This window comes from Bos javanicus, chromosome 7 (assembly GCF_032452875.1).
Source record: "Bos javanicus breed banteng chromosome 7, ARS-OSU_banteng_1.0, whole genome shotgun sequence".
Taxonomy (NCBI): Eukaryota; Metazoa; Chordata; class Mammalia; order Artiodactyla; family Bovidae; genus Bos; species Bos javanicus.
In genome coordinates, this window is record NC_083874.1 from 67988475 (window position 1) to 68012072 (window position 23598).

Genomic DNA, 23598 nt, shown 5'->3' on the forward strand with positions numbered 1-23598 from the left:
AGTAGGAAGATCAACAGAGATGCAGTGAGGAGAGGGGATGGGAGTCCCGCCTGAGGGCTCTGATTCACCACCAGGAAGTACAGACCAGGCACTGTCCTCATGCATTTCCTAAGTCACAGCCCTGTGAGACATGTACTGTCATCTCCATTGTTGATTTTGAGGAAATAGACTTAGAAAAGGCTAGAACAAGAACCTGAGATTCTAAAATTTAAAAAAAAAAAATAAAGCATACAATGGTGGAGCTGGTGCATAACCATGAGTCTTACACTTGCCAGCTGAGATCTTTTAACCTCCACCTACTGCTACCCAGAAGACTGGGAGGGCAAAGGACTAGACAAAAAGGATTTGGGATGTTATTCAGGCAGTAAAAATGAGGATAAGGCATAATCATAAGGGAGTTAATCTCATGTCACTGGATTTTATTTAGGAAATGACTTAGTGAGATGGGTTTCCTCGTGCTATCTTCAGGGTCTGGACCCAAGAGAGAAGCTAGGACTATAAGGAGCAATTTGGGGCCATTCCACACATTCCTGTAGCCTAGTGAGAAATGAAATTAATCCACAGGCTCGACAGAATGATCTGAATTCCCAGCTACTTAGAGGGACAAGAGTTCGTTTTCCCCTAACAGACTGCCTTTACCTGGGGTAGGAAACCTATGAGAATTGTAATTGTGGTTGTTCCTGTTGTTTGTGTTTGAATTATGGTTCCTTATTTGGGGCTTTGCAGAAATCTTAGAGAATCTAACAGAAGTTCTAGACTTTTTCCACAGAAAAATGTGTGGATACACACACACTATATACATATATAGTATATGTATATGTATGTGTGTACATATATATATGTGTATGTGTGTGTGTGTGTGTAATACACACACATATATAATTTCAGGTGGTTCTTGCATTCCCCCCTGAGTTTATCCACTGAAAACTCCATCTTGGCCCCATGAAGAGTAGCAAGCCAAGCTTCACTGTCCATGGGATTTTCCAAACAAGAATACTATAGTGGGTTGCCATTGCCTAGTCCAGTGAATCTTTTTGACCTGGGAATTGAATCCCAGGGTCTTTTGACTCTGGCATTAACAGGCTGATTTGTTACTACTACACCACTAGAAGATATTAAGAAGAGATGGCAAGAATACACAGAAGAACTGTACAAAAAGATCTTCACGACCCAGATAATCACGATGGTGTGATCACTGACCTAGAGCCAGACATCCTGGAATGTGAAGTCAAGTGGGCCTGAGAAAGCATCACTACAAACAAAGCTACGACCCAGATAATCACGATGGTGTGATCACTGACCTAGAGCCAGACATCCTGGAATGTGAAGTCAAGTGGGCCTGAGAAAGCATCACTACGAACAAACCTTGAGGAGGTGATGGAATTCCAATTGAGCTCTTTCAAATCCTGAATGATGATGCTGTGAAAGTGCTGCACTCAATATGCCAGCAAATTTGGAAAACTCAGCAGTGGCCACAGGACTGGAAAAGGTCAGTTTTCATTCCAATCCCAAAGAAAGGCAATGCCAAAGAATGCTCAAACTACAGCACAATTGCAGTCATCTCACACGCTAGTAAAGTAATGCTCAAAATTCTCCAAGCCAGGCTTCAGCAATATGTGAACCATGAACTTCCTGATGTTCAAGCTGGTTTTAGAAAAGGCAGAGGAACCAGAGATCAAATTGCCAACATCTGCTGGATCATCGAAAAAGCAAGAGAGTTCCAGAAAAACATCTATTTCTGCTTTATTGACTATACCAAAGCCTTTGAATGTGTGGATCACAATAAACTGTGGAAAATTTTGAAAGAGATGGGATACCAGACCACCTGACCTCCCTCTTGAGAAATCTGTATGCAGGTCAGGAAGCAACAGTTAGAACTGGACATGGAACAACAGACTGGTTCCAAATAGGAAAAGGACTATGTCAAGGCTATATATTGTAACCCTGCTTATTTAACTTCTATGCAGAGTACATCATGAGAAACGCTGGGCTGGAAGAAGCACAAGCTGGAATCAAGATTGCCAGGAGAAATATCAATCACCTCAGATATGCAGATGACACCACCCTTATGGCAGAAAGTGAACAGGAACTAAAAAGCCTCTTGATGAAAGTGAAAGTGGAGAGTGAAAAATTTGGCTTAAAGCTCAACATTCAGAAAACAAAGATCATGGCATCTGGTCCCATCACTTCATGGGAAATAGATGGGGAAAGAGTGGAAACAGTGTCAGACTTTATTTTGGGGGGCTCCCAAATCACTGCAGATGGTGACTGCAGCCATGAAATTAAAAGATGCTTACTCCTTGGAAGGAAAGTTATGATCAATCTAGACAGCATATTCAAAAGCAGAGACATTACTTTGCCAACAAAGGTCTGTCTAGTCAAGGCTATGGTTTTTCCTGTGGTCATGTATGGATGTGAGAGTTGGACTGTGAAGAAGGCTGAGGGCTGAAGAATTGATGCTTTTGAACTGTGGTGTTGGAGAAGACTCTTGAGAGTCCCTTGGACTGCAAGGAGATCCAACCAGTCCATTCTGAAGGAGATCAGCCCTGGGATTTCTTTGCAAGGAATGATGCTAAAACTGAAACTCCAGTACTTTGGCCACCTCATGCGAAGAGTTGACTCATTGGAAAAGACTCTGATGCTGGGAGGGGTTGGGGGCAGGAGGAGAAGGGGACGACAGAGGATGAGATGGCTGGATGGCATCACTGACTCAACGGACATGAATCTGGGTGAACTCCGGGAGTTGGTGATGGACAGGGAGGCCTGGTGTGCTGCGATTCATGAGGTCGCAGAGAGTCAGACATGACTGAGGGACTGAACTGAACTGACACCACTGGGGAAGCCCAGGATGGACACGGTTTAATAATATTCCTGAAACCTGTGGGTGAGTCCCAGCTCTCTCTGCACTGATGTGTGATCTTAAGCAAATCACTCCACATCTCTGAACATGTGAAATGGTGCTTTAAAAACGAGGGCAAAAATTGTTCTGTAGTCACTAACAGAAGCTGGTAGTAAGTGAGCAGTTCTGACTACTAGTAACCATCTCAGTCTGTTTGAACAACAGTAGTGAAACTTGTCTCCACACTTGTCCCTAGTGAATATTGTAGAGGGAAATTTGGAGCATAGTGGAAATTTGCCATTAACCCTCAATACAAACACATGTTACAGTTTGGGAAATTCTGGGTACATGTGCAAAGGAAGTGTTCTAAAACCCATGTGAGTACTTGAATTCAAATAAATCAAGAATATTCCCTGATGGTACAGTGATTAAGACTTGCACTCCCATTGCAGGTGACATGGATTCAATCCCTGTCAGGGAACTAAGATTCTGCATGCTACCCCAAAGCAGCTTAACACCAGTGTCTATAATATTGAGACAACTTTGTAATTGGTGGGCAGTACTGTGGTGTTGGAGAAGACTTTTAGAGTCCCTTGGACTGCAAGGTGATCCAACCAGTCCATTCTGAAGGAGATCAGCCCTGGGATTTCTTTGGAAGGAATGATGCTAAAGATGAAACTCCAGTACTTTGGCCACCTCATGTGAAGAGTTGACTCATTGGGAAAGACTCTGATGCTGGGAGGGGTTGGGGGCAGGAGGAGAAGGGGACGACAGAGGATGAGATGGCTGGATGGCATCAGTGACTCGATGGACGTGAGCCTCAGTGAACTCTGGAAGTTGGTGAGGGACAGGGAGGCCTGGCGTGCTGTAATTCACGGGGTCGCAAAGAGTCGGACATGACTGAGCAACTGAACTGAACTGAACTGAACTAACGGGCCAAAAGAAGCAATCATCTGATCTTGGAAAGGAGTGGCTTTCTCTGCCAAATCCAGTTCTTAAGTTCCCATCTTTGGACCACTTCTGCTCTTCATAAGGTTGCTCTGTGCTTCCCCAGCATTTCATTCACACAAGCACAGCTACTCTGCTTTCAACATGGCCTTGTCTTTTCAGGGAAATTCATGAAAACCAATTGTTTCCATAAACACCCAGGTAATTCATCTTGCATGACTGATTGCTGTGATGACTGTACAAGCTGGTACAAATGATTAAGCACTACTCAGTGGTTTAATGCCTTGGGCTTGCATTCTGATTAAATACAGAGTTGGAGAGGTGGTCTTAGAGGTAAAAAAAAAAGATATGGGGATTCAGCTCACATTAACCTGTCTTGGTTAACACTGTGGTATTTGCCCAAAATGCAAATATAGTGGCAGGTTCTATTGACAGAAGTATGACACACAAAAGAAGGAATGTGATGTGTCATTCTACCCATTATTTGCTCAACTCTGGGTGACTCATTTCAAAAGGTCATTGTTAAACTGGAGTTCATTGAAGGAGCATTAACGGTATCGAACATGAAAAAACATGTACAGTATCATTCCTGGGTTTTAATTCCTCTACCAAATTAGGCAATGGGAGCAGATTTTTTGTTTTGTCTTTTTTTAAAAAATAATTTGAAAACTCTCTGGAAAGGGATTTTGCATACCTGTTCTGCTACATAGCTTTTTAGAAAAGAAATGAAAGGATTTGGTATAAACTGTGATAAAGACCTTGCTTTCTTAATAATTGACCAATATCACAGTATCTATTAGCAAGTAAATATTAATAAGTAAGGAAATTGAGGGTTAGCAAGGTAACTTTTCAAAGTCATACTTGGAGATTCTCCTGGTAAAGAAACACATTAAGATCGTGGTTTTATGTTTTGCTAATATAGAAACTTTAAATCCCCTTATTATACTAGATTGGCAAATGCCCTTTATCTCCTGTGGCCTCAGTTTTGCCATCTGTGAAATAAGAGGCTTGGATTGGATGGACTCTGGGCCATTTTAACTCAAACAGCCCTTGGTTAGTCATTTTGTAATTTAGCAGCATCCATTGGTTACTGGTCTTGGTGTTCTCATCAGCAGGCTCTCTTCTCTCTTTACAGGCTAGACAATGTTGGAGAAAGTAAAAAATGTCCTCAGTGGAACAGAAGATGAAGATGGTCTTTTCACACTGTAATGTACCTCTTTTTCTTAGGATTGATGATGAGGGTATGACATGTGAATCATCAAAATATATCTTGGAAGATTTTGTTTAAAAAACAAACACTCACCTATCACATTGGTGTGATGTGAGTCTGAGTGAGCTCCGGGAGTTGGTGATGGACAGGGAGGCCTGGCGTGCTGCGATTCACGGGGTCGCAAAGAGTCGGACACGACTGAGCGACTGAACTGAACTGAACTGAACTGAATCCAGTCATGCTTTAATTTCCCAAGTGAAAGTTACTTTAGAGACTACACTTTGTCTGTCTCATGGTTTAATATATGTAGCATCACTGCTGAGTTATCTTCCACAGTATACTTGAATGCCTTTAGTGACAGTGGACCCACTACCACACCTAAGGAAGTCTATTCAATCTCGGGGCGCTTTTGAGACTTAGAAATATTTAAAACAAGGTCTATGTCCAGATAGCATCTGCCTGTTGGCCCTGTTTCAACTCTGTGATTACAAAGAACAGGTCTAAACTCTCTATTGCCTGGTAGCAGTGCTTCCGGTACCTAGAGGAAAACCTCATGTTTCTCCAAACTGCCTTGTTTATGGGACATGATTTATGGTCCCTTCCCTACCCTTGTTAACTTTGCTTTATATTGCTTTTATATCTCTGTTTATGTCCAGCATTAAGAATTCAGTGCCTCACTCTGGGTATGGTGTGAGCATCCCTGGGTTATTGACTGTCCTCAGCAATGAATGAAACAAAAAGGAATCACACCATCATTTTGACTGACCTCTAAAAGGTCCCGATTTTCTATTATTTTTCCATTCATATTTTGTCACATCTTAATTCTTGCTTGAGAAATTTAATTTTGGAAATAGCTAAGAGTTCATCAGAGTACACTAAGGTGAATGATGTGGATGTTCATAGAGAGCCGGCCATGGTTATGACTGTGAGGCAGTCCAGATCAGTTTCGCTAAGTACAGTCCATGGGAACTGAACACTTTCAGAGCCGGTAGCATGAGGAACCATGGAGAGAGGTTAAAACAAGCAGTCATTGACTGAAGGAAAGAATGTGCACCTCAGTGAGAGGCCTCTGGCTAGGAAGAAATGTGGAAAGTCAGCTGGGGCTGAAAGAAATTTGCCGGAAATACTTCCTGGTATGTTTGGGCAGTAGACACACTCATGAAATAGGTGCACAGTCTTTCCAGGTAGCCATGCTTTATATTTTGACTCTCTTGACATTACTTCAAGAGAGGGAAAAAGTACCAGTCTTATCACTTGACCACTACAGCCTCTAGATCCCTCCATTGTTGGTTCACACAAATAGAGCAGTTAATAAAAGCACCCCCTCTCACCCAAGCACTTGGAGAACCACCTGCCCAGGGCGGCCAGCCCTCTGCCTGGCTCACCTGGTGCCAAGAGGAGAGGCAGGGTTGGACTAGTAAGGAAGGAAGGAAGGAAATAACTAGCAGCACACGGGTTGCTTCTTTATTAGGCTTGGCTTTCCTCTCTGTGTTAACTCAAAATACTGGAAATGACCAGCAGGCTCAATTGAGATTTAGAACCTGGGGATGGGTGGTTGGGGGGCGATGGATCTAGAATCAGGTACAGGGCTTCAGTGTCCCCATCTGGAAAATGGGTTGGGACTAGATGACCTTGTACAGACAGTCAGGTTTTAATATTTTGTGGGTTAATGAGACAACCCCATTCCTAACTTAGCTCATGCTCCCTACCCACCCTCCCAAACCACCACCAATACCACCATCGACTTGGGTCTGACTAGAAGAGATGACAGCAAATATCATACCCCCTAAATGGAACATCTCAGCTCAATGAGTATCTTTGCAAGAGACCATCTTCAGTCTTTACTAAGTATGTTTCTAAAACGCCTTGGTCAGATTTATAAACACTTAAATGCATAATCATAGTGTTTTACAACTAATAATAACCTCCTAGTAGCCTCCAGCCTAGTAGCTCTCAACCTTAGCTGAACACTGTAATTACCCGGAGAATTTTTTTTAAATGTCAATTCCTGAGTCCCACCCTTTAGGAGATTCTTTTGTGATTGGTCTGAGTGTAGCCGGGGCATCTGATTTTATTTTATTTGTTTATTTTTAATGCTCCAGGTGGTTCTAACATGCAACCAGGGCTGAGAACCACTGCTGTCACTCTGTGGTTCTCAAACAGGGCACTTCAGACCAGCAGCCTGAGCATCACATGGAACTTGTTAGGCACACATTCTTGTCCCCACCTCACACCTTGCTTGCTTGCCAAGTCACTTCAGTCATGTCCAACTCTTTGTGACCCTATGATTGTAGCCAGCTAGGCTCCTCTGTCCATGGGATTCTCCAGACAAGAATACTGGAGTGGGTTGCCATACCCTCCTTTAGGGGATCTTCCCGACCCAGGGATTGAACCCATGTCTCTTATGTCTTCTGCATTGGCAGGCAGGTTCTTTACCATTGAGTCACCTGAGAAGCCCATCCATACCTACTGACTCAGAAACCCCAGGTTGGAGCCCAGTGATCTGTATTTTAACAAGTGATTAAGATGAGTCTTAGAGTTTGAGAACTCTGGCTGCATATAATCCCTAAGAGGAGGGTAGAAATGTTAAGAAAAGACTCTTCTGTAACCAGGGCCCCAGGATGATTGGCGTGACCACAGAGGTGGAGTGGGGAGTAGGGGCAGAGTTTCCAGCAACTGGTGCCCAAGGTTCCAGTGGAGTCATCAGCTCTCAGTCAAGCTAACATTACTTTCTGCTGGATTCTTAGGGTAGCTTCTAACTACACTCACCAACTAAGCTCCTTTCCCTCTCCAATTTGTCCTCCATGCTGTGGCAGAGGAATCTTCCAAATGCAGATATGAGATTCCTGTCTCCTATTTTCCACACAAGGGGACTTAGAGGAAACACCCTTAGGCTCTGCCCCAGGCTGCAGTGGGGAACTCAGAGGCCAGGCAGCTGATATGGAGGAATGAAGACGTGGGAATGAAGTGGCCTAAACTGACATGGAATGTTGTGTGTCTACTTACAGGCACTCACACCACACTTAGTAAATAACATCCTCGAACTGGATGGCCACAAACTGAAACAAGGCAGCCAGTGTGAGATTCAAAGGTCTAGGGGGTGGAGGGTGGGAGTCACAGGATAAAGAATGAATACATCCAGAATTCTTACCCTGAGACTCCTTGATCAGAGCAGGCAGTTGGGGTACTGGTTCTTCTTTCCCTCTCTGTGCCATCAGGATGAATTGGTAGCATCTATAAACAACTCCCTGGGAGGAGCCTGGTAGGCTGTAGTCCATGGGGTCGCTAAGAGTCGGACACGACTGAGAGACTTCACTTCCACTTTTCACTTTCATGCATTGGAGAAGAAAATGGCAACCCACTCCAGTATTCTTGCCTGGAGAATCCCGGGACAGAGGAGCCTAGTGGGCTGCTGTCTATGGGGTCACACAGAGTTGGACACGACTGAAGCGACTTAGCAGCAGCAGCATAAACAACTCCCTAGTATCCACTGTGTTGGGGGACCAGAAGAGAGAATCACTTCCCTGTGGTGGTGGTTTAGTTGCTAAAGCCTGTCTGACTCTTGTGGCCCCATGGACTGTAGCCTGCCAGGCACCATTGTCCATGGGTTTTCCCAGGCAAGAATACTCGACTGGGATGACATTATTCTTCTCCAGGAGATCTTCCAGACCCAGGGATAGAGCCCAGGTCCTGCATTGGCAGGCAGATTCTTTACCACTGAGCCACAGGGGAGGCCCTGGTTCTCCAATGCCAATCCCTTTATAGTTTAGTCTTCCCCTGCTCCCATATTATTTACTCAGAGTCTATTTGCATTTGTGGAGGAAGCTGCTAGTGGAGAAGCTGGCAGCAACCTTAATGAAGCCAGGTGAGACCCATTGAAATGGGAATGTACTGAACTAAGTTATAAAGAGCTGAAGCCAGCTGTTAGCAAGCTTAATGAAAGGTTAACAGGAATCCTGCAATGGGTAGCTGGGGAGACTCTTTGTCCATTTAAAGAAAAAATGTTGAGAAGTGGGTGCCTGTTGTGGAAGCAAGAACAGAAAGAAGAAGCCACTTGTAACCAAAAAGTTGTATCTGAGATAGAGTTTCATTTAGATTTGTATACATGTTACAGTCTTAAGGAAAAAAAGCACTATGAGTTCTTGGCTCTCTGAACATCAGAGGCCAGAAAAGGGAAGTGTTCCTGAATATGATAAATGCTAATGCTGTTGTGGAGGTGCCTGGGGAGCCCTGGAGATGGTTGCTCCCAAATCAGAAGGTTCATTTTCTAATTGTACTAAAGATGTACTTCTGCAGTGGTAGTATTATCCATGTTGCATAAGGAGCTAGGGGGTATGGGAGCAGGAAAGACCCTTCACATCCTTCGACTCAACACCCATTTCTTAGCTCCTGAAGTTGAGGCCCAGAGACAGGGAATAAGTTACCCCAGAAAACACAGGAAAGGAATGCTAGAGCAGAAACCTAAACCTTGTACCCTAGACTTATCTCTACAGCCATGTGATAATATTGTCCTTGAAATTTTCTAATTCCATCTGGGTCTGCGTGATTCTTTACTCTTTTGAAGTCACATTCTTTAAGTTCTTGTTGGGCCTGCAACTCTCATTTCTTTTCCTTAAGCGGTCTTTCCTAACAACACTTGACCCTATTGCACTCCCTCCTCCTCCCAGAAAGAGGAACCAGACGCTGAAGTGCAAAACTTGGCTGTTGCTCTTTGGAATGCTGCTTCTAACTATGGTGACCAACATGTTCCAGTTTTAAGACTCAAAATCCTGGCATTTGAAAACCTCCCTCAGTCCCCCATAAAGTGGGCTAATTTGTCAACCCAAGTCCATAACTAAATTGGAGATCAACAACACTCTTCTGACTTTTTCAATTCAGTGCCCCTGCTCTTGGCTTTATTGCAGGCAATATATTTTCTTTTTTCCTGTGACTTTGCAATTGGACCTAAGGGGAATTTAATTTCAGATCCAGCATTAGTATAGACTACTAAATCTAGATTCAAGACCCTTTCTCTGCAAAATGTGGGCCTCAGACAACTATTGTCATCACCTTGGAGCTCACCAGGAATGCAGAATATCAGTGGAATCCCAGACCCTCAGAATCTGCATTTAAACAAGTGCAGATTTGAGTACTTGTTTCACATGCACATTAAAGATCAAGAAGTACTTGTCTAAAGCACTGATATTCAAATGTGACTGTATACTGGAATCTTGTGGGGAACTTAAAGAAATCCTGAAGCTGGATTTCCCTCTGCTCTCTTGGTTTAATTGACATGGAGGAGACCTGGGCTTCAGGAGTTTTGAAAACACCTCAGGTAATTCTGCTATATAGCCATGTTTGCAAAGCACTAGTCTATAGGGCCCTGGAGAAGGGCATGGCAACCCACTCCAGTATTCTTGCCTGGAGAATCCTCATGGACAGATGAGCCTGGCAGACTATAGTCCATGGGATTGCAAAGAGTTGGACACAACTGAGCGACTAAACGCAGCACAGCACAGTCTACAGGCAGGGCAGCTTTGCACCAGAAAGCAATGTTGCTAATTAATCAGGATAACTCTTGGCTAAGTTACAAGTTTACATGGGTCTAGTACCCCCACGTGATTTTGCTCCAAGAAATGATCAATAAGATTGCTCAGGAAGATCTGAGGAGACAAGGTAATGACTTCAATGTCCCAACTGCTGTGGATGAGACCCATTAAAGTAATTAAAAACCAAGATATAATATTTGGTCTGTGGAAAGTGATAATGAGAAAACTTCAAAGATCAACAGAGAAGGAATGTCTGCGGGGACAAGGTGGTGCCATTAATCTGTTCAGAGATATGAGAGGGACAATGAGGAGATAGCACTAAGATAAGACAAACATGGAGGAAGGGTTCATTGGAAACCTTTGTGCAGAACAAGGAGCTTGGTCAAAGGGCAACCCTGTGCCCTCTGGTACCTAAACATAATGGGAGTCCCATGTATGTGTGAATTTGGTGAAAGAATTTGTCAACCAAGCACACATCTCTGTAGAAGGTCACTGCTAGTCACAGGGAACAGACACCTTAGTTAATGGTTTTAGTGCTTTTCTAAGTATGTGAAAATGCAAGAATCCTGGTTCAAAAATTTTCTCCTGAACATATCCCTCTGAAGGCCTGTTCTGCCCTTTTCCCCAGACACGGAGCACCTCATTCCTGATCTCCACCCTGAACTTCCTTTGGCTATGCTGAAGGACAGAAGCTGGAGGAGCAGTTACTCAATCCTCATTGAGCCAGATGGGGAGTGACATTCTTTAGTTGACAATGAGGTGTTAGAGTCTCTCTGACTTTCCTTGGTCCCAAGATGGCTGCCACAGCTCTAGTACACGCATCCACAAAAGCATACCAAGCAGGAAGGAAAAAGAAGATGGGAAATGGGACTTTTCCCCTAATATGACACTTACCTTTTATCCAAAAGAGAAATATTTCCTAGAATCAACCAGAAGACTTCCCCATATATTTCACTGCCCATTCATTTCATTGGGTCACAGACCCATTCTTTAGCATGGGGGACTGAGCTGCCTGGAACTATTTTACAAGAATCATTACAGGCTGTGCACATTGCCATTCAGCCAAAACTTAGGATCAGTCTGTATGGAAGAAACTGGGAATGGCTGTTGGGTAAACAATCTTGATTTCAACCACATTCATTCATCTGACAAAAGTATGCTGGATGTCTCCTACGTGCCAAGGGCCCTACTGTGTACTGGGGTCTAAGAATGAATTAGTCCTCATTTCCAGACAGCTTATAGTCTATAAAGCCATTTCTGTCTTTATTAGGCTAAATGCATAATATAGAGACTTGAATCATTTCTAATGTACCTGAGAAGCAAAAAGAATGATGAGAGAAAAAAGAATGAAAGTTTGGAATTCTGCCTGCACACATCCTTGCAGCTCTGCCTTTGATGCCAGTATCCAGGTCAATGCAGGAAGGAGCAAACATTCCACCTTAGAAGGTGAAGGCAAATTATAGCAACTAATAACTCTTTTTACTAGTTTTTCCAGTAGTCATGTATGGATGTGAGAGTTGGACTGTGAAGAAAGCTGAGCACCAAAGAATTGATGCTTTTGAACTGTGGTGTTGGAGAAGACTCTTGAGAGTCCCTTTGGACTGCAAGGAGATCCAACCAGTCCATCCTAAAGGAGATCAGCCCTGGGATTTCTTTGGAAGAAATGATGCTAAAGCTGAAACTCCAGTACTTTGGCCACCTCATAGGAAGAGTTGACTCATTGGAAAAGACTCTGATGCTGGGAAGGATTGGGGGCAGGAAGAGAAGGGGACGACAGAGGATGAGATGGCTGGATGGCATCACCGACTCGATGGACTTGAGTTTGAGTGAACTCCAGGAGTTGGTGATGGACAGGAAGGCCTGGCATGCTTCCTGGGGTCGCAAAGAGCCAGACACAACTGAGCTACTGAACTGAACTGAACTGAATAATTCTTAGCTACAGGAAGTTTGATAAGCTCAGTAGTCAGTGGTCAGCTTGGTAAAAGTGCAGTGACAGAGTAATGGAAATTACCACTTCTGTATTTCTATGCTGTCTCACACTGTCCCAAGCATTTTTAAACACACAGCAGTCTGTTAGAGGAAGGGCATAGCTCCATTTTATAAAGGAGAGAAAGGAAAGCACAGAGGGGTCCAGTGACACCCCTGGTTCCCTCTACGTTGAATGAAATATAACTAGAATCAAGCATCCTCAACCCAGGGGGTCAATATCATCTTCATGGGGTTCCTGCCATGTGCACCCAGCTTTGCACTTGGACCTACTAACAGGACCAGCAGTCAGACGAACACGATTTGAGCACTTCTGTGTGCCAGGCACTGCCCTAAGCACTGTACGTGCATTATTTTGTTTCACCATATCAATCTCTCTGTGAGGGAGCTTCCAGTCTTATCCCTGTTTGAGAGATGAGGAAATGGGAGCTCAGATACACAGGGTAACTCATCTGCAGTCGAGCTGAGACTCAAGCTGTGGAGCAGCTCCAAAGCCGAAGGTTCTGTGCTGTGCTCTGGCCCCTTCAGGCACACAAAGTGCTGGGGTGACCTCCAAGGGATTATGCTAGTGTGTGAGGTGGGAAGGATAGTCAGCTGGGAGTCGTAGGTCTCCCCCTAATAACCTCAGTAAAATCAGGTGTTCTTTCTGCCTACATCTGTCTGAAACCAACCTGGAAATGGGTTGTTGTTGTAGTTGTTGCTGTTCAGTTGTTCAGTAGTGTCCAACTCTTTGAGGCACCATTGGACTGCAGCATACCAGGCTTCCTTGTCCATCACCATCTCCCAGAGCTTGCTCAAACTCATGTCCATTCAGTCAGTGATGTCATCCAACAATCTGGTACTCACAATTTCAAGTAATGTCTCTGCTTTTTAATATGCTCTCTAGGTTGGTCATAGCTTTTCTTCCAAGGAGCAAGTGTCTTTTAATTTCATGGCTGCAGTCACCATCTGCAGTAATTTTGGAGCCCAAGAAAGTAAAGTCTGCCACTGTTTCCATTGTTTCCCCATCTATTTGCCATGAAGTGATGGGACAGGATGCCATGATTTTCATTTTTTGAATGTTGAGATTTAAACTAGCTTTTTCACTCTCCACTTTCATCTTCATCAAGAGGCTCTTTAGTTCTTCTTCACTTTCTGCCATAAGGGTGGTGTCATCTGCATATCTGAGGTTGTTGGTATTTCTCCCAGCAATCTTGATTCTACCTTATGCTTCATCTAGCCTGGCATTTCAAAGGATGTACTCTGCATATAAGTTAAATAAGCAGGGTATCAATATACAGCCTTGACATACTCCTTTCCCAGTTTTGAACCAGTCTGTTGTCCCATGTCTGGTTCTAACTGTTGCTTCTTGACCTGCATACAGGTTTCTCAGGCGGCAGGTAAGGTGGTCTGGTATTCCCATCACTTTAAGAATTTTCCAGTTTGTTGTGATCTACACAGTCAAAAGCTTTGGTGTAACCAATGAAGAAGTAGATGTTTTTTTGGAATTCTCTTGCTTTTCTGAGATCCAATGGATGTTGGCAATTTGATCTCTGCTTTCTCTGCCTTTTCTAAATCCAGCTTGAACATCTGGAAGTCCTCCATTCATGTACTATTGAAGCCAAGCTTGGAGGATTTTGAATATTACCTTGCTAGCATGTGAAATTAGTGCAAATGTGTGGTAGTTTGAACATCCTTTGGCATTGCCCTTCTTTAGGAGTGGTATGAAAACTGATCTTTTCCAGTTCTGTGACCAATGCTAAGTTTTCCAAATTTGCTGGAAATGGGAGTAGGGGGGCATGTAAAGGACATGATGCCAGAGGGTCTCGGGTCCTGGGTCTCACGGTCTTGAAGAGATGAGAGTTTAGATTTACCAGCAAATGTGACTATGTTTTCAGGCACAGAGACCGAGTATCAGAATTGAACATTTAAGATATAGTAGAAATATACTACAAAGATGGCCTCCTTCCTCCCTTTTAAGATATATTCTGAGAGACAAACAAGAAAGAGAAAGGCAGAGTCCTGGACAGACTCCAGACTAGAAAATCCAGTCTGGTCTTCCTCCCTGGCCTTGCCTCACCCTGCCTCTTATCTCTGCTCTCCACCCGGTTATCTCTTCCTTCTGCTCGGTTCTCTTTCCCAACCCAGGCCCCTTTTCCCTCTGAGATGCCTTCAGTGTCTTATCTTCCTTCAGCAGCTCCATCAACAAAGTCCTGTCATTTTTTCCCCTCGTGATTCAGGATGCCTTTGCATCATTTTAATCTATTCCTCTGAACTTTGATTTTCAATCTCTTCCCAAACTTAATCTCAGATGCTTCTTCACTGAGATTAAAAAAAAAAAAAAAGAGAGATTATGTAACTTGATAATACCTCTGGCTGGAGGATCAAGAAAAGACAGCAGAGTCTTGCTTCCCCATTAATGCCTTAGGCTTGCTGTGAAAAACATTTTTTTACATTAACCAAAGACTCACCATCAACTAATACTGCAATCTCCTCTTTGATCTTCCACATTTTTCTTCCCCCAACTTTTTAAAACGATGTCTGAAACATTTTGTAACACCTCGGTGTATGCAAAGAGTCTTGGAGTCAAACCGGCCCAGAACCTGAAGCTGCTCCAGGAGGCCCAGGATACACTGCTTTGCTTCTGTTAGTCTCAGCTTCATCATCTATAAAGTGGGACTGATCATGGGACTCTCCTCATAAGTAAGCATTAAATGTAGCAATGCCAGGAAAGCATGGCATGGGGTGGGTGCTCCATGACTAGTAGGCGCTAGGAGGTGCTGCTGTCATAGCTCCCTCTCCAGCCCTACAAGCTCAGAGTCTGTGTTTATCAAAGCTTGCTGGCAGGACCTGCCTGCCCCCGATGAAGATTGATCCTGTGAGCTAATGTTGAACCTAGGGACTGGTGGTCTATCTAAGAGGCTGTGGGAATGTCCCCTTATCTACATTTCTCATACTCTAAGGAGCTTCAGAACCATCTGAGAACATATTAAAAATGCATATACCTGGTTCCAACCTCCAGGAGATGCTGAGTGTATGAATATGGAATTGGGTCCTGTTACCTGTGTTTTTTATAACCTCCCCAGGTGGAGTTCTGAAGCAGGGGGCAACAGACACTCTAGGGTGGCTGCCCATGTTCCACAGTTCTTCTATTACCCATCCCAGCTCCTGACCCCTCTGCATCACCAGCCTCTTCTGAACTCTGACGCTGCTTTACCCTTGTTTATCTTTGGGCCCGGTGCTTGGCCCTGATTTTGCTCTTCTGTGGTTTACCATGGTCAACTCCAGGGCGTTGCCCACTTTGTCTGTGGTTCTTACTCTCAGCTATCACTCCTGGTTCACAGGCAATTTTCTTGGAACGCCTCTGAGATTTGGCTTTTGGCTTCATTCTGTTTTTCGTCATAAATTACTCTGAGGTGATGCTGGCACTCTGTGGCTTCTGTGCATCTGCTGATGGTTATCATCTTCTGTCCTTTCCTGCCTTTCATTTATGTCTTTGGTACCAGTCACCTCTTTGGATTTCCAGTATGATGGAGAATCTTGGACCATGGTAAGGGCACCATTTTGAACCTGAATCATGATTTTAGAACATCAGGAATGTGCAATGTAGACAATGCATTGAATGTTTATGTTAATATTAACTGGGCTATTTTCTATTTGAATTTTAAATCCATCTTGTATATCTTAGTTTATAGTGGGGGCTTTCCACCTCCACCAAATGATGAAGCCTCTATGAAAAATGCTCTGGTTTCTACCTGGATTCTAACTTTTAAAAAAATGCCATAATATATATATAACATAAAATTTTCCATTTTATCCATGTTACTGTATAATTCAATGGTATAATTACATTCACAGTATTGTACAACAATATGTACATTATCTATTTCCAAACTCTTTTCATCATCCCAAACAGAAACTTGGTAACTGTTAGGTAATAACTCCCCATTCCCTCTTCCCTCAGCCCCTGGCAACCACCATTCTACCTTCTGTCTCTCTGAATTTGCCTATTCTAGATATTTTATATAAGTGAAATCATATAATATTTGTCCTTTTACATATGACTTATTTCACATACTGTAATGTTTTAAGTTTCATGCATGTCGTAGCATGTATCAGAACTCCATTCCTTTCTTTGGATGAATAACATTCCTTTATATGTACACAGCATGTTTTATTTATCCATTCATCTGTTGAATAACACTTGGTTTTTTTCCCACTGTTTGGGTATTGTGGATAATGCTTCAATGAACACTGGTGTACAGTATCTGTTAAAGTCCCTGCTTAAGAATTTTGGAGTTTTACACCAGAGATGAGATTGTCGGGTCATGGGGTATCCTATGTTTAGCTTTTTGAGGAACTACCATGCAATTTTCCTCCGTGGGTGCACCATTTTATATTCCCACCACCAATGTACAAGGGTTCCAGTTGTTCTACATCCCCACCAACACTTGTTACTCTCCTTAAAAAAAAAAAAAATAGCCATTCTAGTCGGTGTGAAGTGATATCTCTTGGTGTTGATTTGTATTTCACTAATGGCTAATGATGTTGATCCTATTCTCATCTGTTTATTGGTCATTTGTGCATCTTCTTTGGAGGAGTATCTATTTAAGTCCCCCATTCATAGATAAGGAAAAATGAGCAGCCAGTAAATATAACCTACTAGACTGGAAAAAATTTAGAACACTGATATAGCAAGTATTGGCCTGGCAGAGGCCTAGGAAATGACTTGGCCTCCTGGAGTGAAATGGGGTATGAATTAGTACAGCCACACTCTGGGGCAATTTGGCAGTTTTGGTTAATTGACATGCACATGACCTAGCGAAGCCAGAGCAATTTTATGGTTTGTTATCTGTTCTAGAAAAGCACACGTGCACAAGGAAACATATTTGCAAATGTTACCAGCAGTGTCATATGTGTGGGGATGGAATGAATATGTGTATACGGGGAGTGGCTTACCTATGGCACAGTTCTTCCAAGGAACCACATGTACAAGGATAAGAGAATTAGACAGATTTGTATCCATTTGTGTGAAAACTCCAAGCCTTACTGAAAACAGGAGACTTCAAAACATCACATAGAGAGGGAGACTTCAAAACTTCACCTAAAATACAAAACCATTAAGAGAAAAATAAACTAGTTTTCAGGATTTGCGGGCACAGACATATAAAAGTAAATGTATAGAAAAGTGCCTGACAGGACATACACTCAACTCACTGTGTCAGCATCTCCTTGATCAGAGGAAAGAGACTGGGCTTGAGGGTAGTAGTCAAAGAGGATTTTAGCTTTATAACATTTTAATTGTTATACAAAGGGTGTTTCTGTATTACTCATTTGATTAAAAATCAACATTAAAAAAGGAAGCAAGTGTGGCAGAAAAAAAAACATTATGCTTACAATGAAAACCTCATTCTGTCAGTCACTGCTTTTGTGTTCTCTGGAGGAAAGCCACAATAATCCTGACCTCATTATGCAGGAAAGGGGAGAGATCATGTTCACCTCAGAAATAGTTCTCAGGTTCACATGAGGTGGAGCATTAAAGGCCACATGAAACAAATAAGCTATTAGTACAAATCACCAAGCATATCAGAATTTAGAAATAGAAAAGAAACTGTTCTTTTCAGCTGCAAAATTATCCTGGAGTGCAGGAATCAATGGTGCTAAATCAATTTCTCTTTTCAGGAATTACCCAGAATGGTGGGTACAACCTGGGTTCTGGGGCCAACTGGGTTCCTTCTTTAGCTGGTGAACTTAATCAAGGCCTTTCCCCAATCTGGGTCTCAATTTCGTCATCTACATAGTGAAGAGTTTGATTTTGCAACTTTTAAGAGCACATTTAGCTCTGATCTTTGATAAGCCCGAGCAGTCACTACCTTCAGAAAAGGCACAAAAGCAAAGCAAACAGATTAGCCACCAGGCACAGCCTTCTTCAAGGAGGGTTGGAGAAGCCCGCTCAGTGTCCAGCCATCACCAAACCTTTCCCCACACCTCCAGCCCATAGGAGAATATATAGACCAGGGAAAAAGATGAGAAAGTGACAGGAACTGCTTTCATTCCATTAGCTACCACAGGGTATCTGGGGAGAGAAGCAGTTCAATGAATAATTACCTCAGGGTGACAAGTTCTCTGATGGGGGACCTCCAGGGAAGACAGTAGACACATGCAGACCAGTTTGGCAGCTGTAGGTGGACTGGAAAAGCCTGGCTTACATGGAGACCTGAGGATGCATGGAGTCACAGAGGACAGAAAGGAACAGAGAGCAGCAGGACAAGGGCTTGTTTTTTGGAATACAGGTGTTTTCTCATGCAGCACATCTGAAAGATTCATGTGCAGGAATTATGAACTGTTAAAACTGCAAAGGGCATTAGATACTGTCTCATCCTAGAGTCATGGATTATTAAAACTGGCCCTATCCATGTTCCTCTTTTCTTATCTGGAAGGGCCATAGATGTCAGTGTCAAAAGATAATAACCAAGATGTGACTGCAGCTCAGTTCAGAGCATCTCACCCTATAGCATCAGCATGTGACGGTCTATTCTGGCCCACACTGAGTGTGTACATTTGCATCTTCCAAAGCCTGGAAATGATGTGCGGAAAAGGTAAACTTCACCTTGATGCCTGACCCCCAGCAAAATAAAATGAACCAAGAAGCAAGCAAAAACTCCTAAAAAAAGAGAAAAATAAGAATTATAATAAGAGCTCTCAGCAGAACAAATTCCCCTTGTTCTGGCAGTGCTAGCAACACCTGCAAAGGCAATTTCTTTTTCCCATGTTATCCGAGTCCATATCTCTGTGTCTTCGATTATCATTTCTGGTATGAACATAAATATCCCCACCCTAAAACATCCAAACCAGTCTCGGGATAAACAGTGTATCACAAATAAAGGGAGAGACCCTCCAAGAAGAGAAGCTGAGTGGATGCAGGAATGCATGGACTTTGGCTTTACAGATCAGCCATGAAAATTCATCACAGGGTGCCAAGCCTCCTGGGACTCCTGGATGGAAAGACTGAGAACTCTTACTCAGGTAAACCCACCCAAGTTCAATCACCAGCTAGAGAATTAGAAACCCTTTGAACATTTTAGCTGTTGGCAGATGTCAGGAGTTTGTCTGTCTGTCCAAATTCTATTTCTTACATTCCAGTTAATGCTGACAGGGCAGAACCTCTAGGTTTCATTTCTCTTTCTGCCTCATAATCTTCCCTTTCTTTCTCCTGAATGGCCTCCCTCAATCTGAGATGTATGATCAAATGTGCTGAGCACTTTCCTCCTGGCCATTAATGTGTATGCAGACACGTGGAGTGATGGTGTGGGCATGCATGGACACTGCTGTCCACGCATGTTGGGGGTTTCCCACACATACATGAGCACCTATGCTGTGTGTATGCTTGCTCATAAACTGTGCATCAGCCATGGTCCTCCTGGCTACTGTGCAATTCACACTCGAATGCAATTAACTCTCCCTGCTGGCAGTAGTTAAACACAGACTCCTCATGGAGCCAAAGGAAAATTAGGCAGGAATTTGGTTCTGCTCCCATACTGGATTCTCCCTTACCCAGCCCCTTGGCCTCCTTGCCCTGATAATGGAGAAATAAAAGCAGGGCTGCTATCAACCATATCATAAACCAAAAATACCATTAGAGTTTATTGGGCAAGGAAAGAAGAGGTTCAATAGAGGAAGCATATGGTGATAGTTACCAGACAGGCTCAGGTAGTAAACAAGCCAAGGTCTGGGCCCAATTCCACCACTTTAGTGAAACCACTTGATGGGGAAGAGCACACATTTCATGGACCAGATTTCAGGGCTTGAACTAGGTGATATTTATGGCTCTTCTGGACTCTATGGATTCAACAACATATCCAGGACCACAGACTCAGAGGAATCAAATCAGTGTTCATCAACCAGATGTATTTTCTTAAACAGATTTATCTCATCATCATTAATCATTGAAGGCTTAACTTTATGTCAGGCACTCTGCTATGTGATATAGATGTATTATTTAATTCTCACAACCCTAAGAAATAAATATAATTATTTTTCCCATTTAACAGTTGAGGGAACTGAAGCTTGAGGAAACTGAAGCTTAAGGGAACCAAGTAAAAATATTCACAGCAAAAATGTAGAAACAGAGCTGAACCAAGATTTTCTGATGCCAAAGCCCTTGATCTTAATCACTGCACACTCCTTTGATCTGTGACCTTTAGGGCAATGCACCCCCAGTGGCTAACTCCTATCTATACCAGAGTGGGAATTTAAGGATGCACAAATGTTTAAGATTTTAAAAAAAATTTTCATTTGATAGTAACCAGCCAATTGAGCCTTAAATTTTCAAATTTCTCGCACTGAAGTATGCATGAAAATACAAATCTTGGGTGAGGCTCTGGACTCAGAGAAGCCAGAAACAGTGGGGAAGGGAGGGAAACAAAGGGATTCAGAGAAAATCTTTCCACTGAATTGCTCAATAAACTGTGGAATCCTTTTCCCACCCCACTCCCCACTCCAAACCTGGGGAATGTAATCTCTGAGAAAACTGAATGGCCCAAATAAAACACTCAAAGATACTGAGATTTGCGACTCCCCACAACAATATACCCAATCCCCTTTCAATAAAGTCATCAGATTAAGAGTCTCAGTCATCTATGCACCCCTCCTAATTAGTGTTTAGGCCATCACTTTGAGATATGAATGGAGGACTGAGGATCTCTGAGATCAGGAGAGTATACAGTGTGAAAAAGATATAAAGACAACAGAGAGCACAGAAGAAAACAGACTACAAACAAACAAACAAAAAAACTAGTATCTTCTAAGAAAAAAGAGAAGGAAGGGAGAAACCACACTAATAGGAAAAATCAGAGAAAAGGAAAGAGCTTTTAGAGTTTAAAAAGATTATAATTATCCCAAATTATTTTCTTTTAGAAGTTTAGTACTTTAAGGTTTTAATTTTTAGCCTCTGATCTATTTTAAATTAATTTCCTGTGTGGTATGAGGTGGAGACAATTTCTTTAAAAAAAAAAATAATAAGGTTTTCCCAGCACCATTTGTAGAAAAAAAAGACTTCTTTTCCCCATTCAAACTGCCTTGACACCCTCATCAAAAGTCAACTGAGTCTATATGTGTGCTGGCTATATATGCTTGAGTCCTTTTTTGGATTTACTACTTTGTGCTACCATTCAACATGTCAGTTCTTTTGCTAATAGGATACTAAATGAATAGTATACTGTCTTGATTCTGTAGCTTATACTAAATTAGGTAGTATGAGCTCTTCAACATTCTTTTTCTAGATTGTTTTGGCTTTTCTTACTTGTGTTTTATATAAATTTCAGATGTGTGTCAATTTCCATAAATAAACAACAACAACAGCAAAAAGTCCTCTGTCATTTTGGTTGTGATTGCATTAAAACCACAGATCAACTTGTGGAGAAATGCAGAACTAGCATTGCAATAATATTAAATTTTCCAGTGCACAAGTATGGTATATCTCTGTATTTAATTATGTCTTTTAAAATCTCTCTCTTCTAAAGAACAGTCTCACTTCATCCCATGCAGGTCCTATGTTTGGCTATCATACTGACACTCTTACCTTAGCAAGGGTTAAAACGTCATTCATCTAATATCACCCAATTAATTCCCTCTTTGACGAATTTAAATTTGAAGAGCTGAATTTTCCAGATTCAGTATCCAGAAAACAAGGTTTAAGGTTTTAGACTGAGCTCCCCAGAGATAATCCAGCTCCTACATTTCTGCAGACTTTTTGAGCTTTTCTTTTAACTTCGAAGTTACCAAATATGCTTCAAAACATTTCTTTAAGTAAGGTAAACTATTGCTTCCTACTTTAGGTTAGAAAATATAATGTAGCATTTAATATTACTACAGATGAGCATAATTTGAAACAAATTAATCCTTGTTATATAAAACAAATTATGATTATTTTCAGATACTCTATGTTGGTTCATGTTCAAATGTTTTAACACGATCCAAATTTGTAACTTGACAAAGATATGGTTTTGAGAAAATTCAGAGCAAAAGAAATAATAGAAAGATCTGAAAATATCAATCACTTTATCAATTGTATAGTATTCCTTCAAAGTTCATTAAAAACGTAATCTGTGACATAATTCTTCAATTTTAATATTCTCAAATAATATCCCAGAAATAAGCTGAGAAGTTTGTGGTGAACATGCCACTATTTTCATATTTTCTCTTAGAAAGTGCTTGAAAAATAAGTGAATCTGAGTTTAGAGAAAGCTTGTTCACATCCAGAAAGACACCATTTCTCCATATAAGCCAATTTCTTTTCCCTAGCCTCTCTGCTCTCTAGGCTGGCTTGGCAGTATTGTATGTAATTTATAGGTAACTCCTGGAAGAAGCTGATTACTTCAGAAAATGTACCTCTCTTTATGACCAGCATGCTTTCTGAATTTATTAAACCAATATGAACATGGGAGACTCCAAAACTAAGAGCATTAGAGAACTCCACTTGACCTGCCATGTCTTTACTTCTCTGGATGTGTTTTTGTACAGCACTGATGCTCATAGCATCTCTCCTTACAGCAAGTGAGTCGAATACTCATTACTAGCAATAGCTAAGGGGCTTCCCAGGTGGCGCTAGTGGTAAAGAATTGCAAGGTAAAGAATCTGCTGCAACGCAGGAGACAAAAGAGAAGCAGGTTCCATCTCTGGGTCTGGAATATTCCCGAGAGGAGGAAATGGCAACACATTCCAGTATTCTTGCTGAAAAATTCCATGAAGAGAGGAGCCTGGCAGGCTACAGTCCATGGGGTCGCAAAGAGTTGGACATGACTGAGCACCCACGAACTTAGGCAGCAATAGCTAATGGAATCAATTCTGTCTTTGCAGCTGCTTTGAACTGTGAGGACAGGAGCCTGAAGCCAATGTTAGTCACCAAGCTACAAATGGGTGAAGCCTGACTGATAAGAGAACCAGTCAGGCAGAAGGCAAGTGGACATAAAGAGAAACCCTGGATCTCTGACGTGGTTTGAGCCCCTGAACAAGGCACATCAATGTGCCAGTAAATTCCCTTTGGGGCTTTAGGCAATTTCTGTTGAGTCTTCCATTATTTGGAATCAAAAGACCCCCATCTAAACCAA

The 23598-nt window shown here is 42.3% G+C and overlaps 1 long non-coding RNA gene across 1 annotated transcript; it reads left to right on the forward strand.

Moving 5' to 3' along the window:
- The first annotated feature begins 4267 nt into the window (after positions 1–4267).
- On the forward strand, positions 4268–23598 carry LOC133252056 (uncharacterized). The gene is made up of 3 exons (XR_009737795.1): positions 4268–4362; positions 4923–4992; positions 23348–23598. It is a non-coding gene; the product is annotated as an uncharacterized LOC133252056 (long non-coding RNA).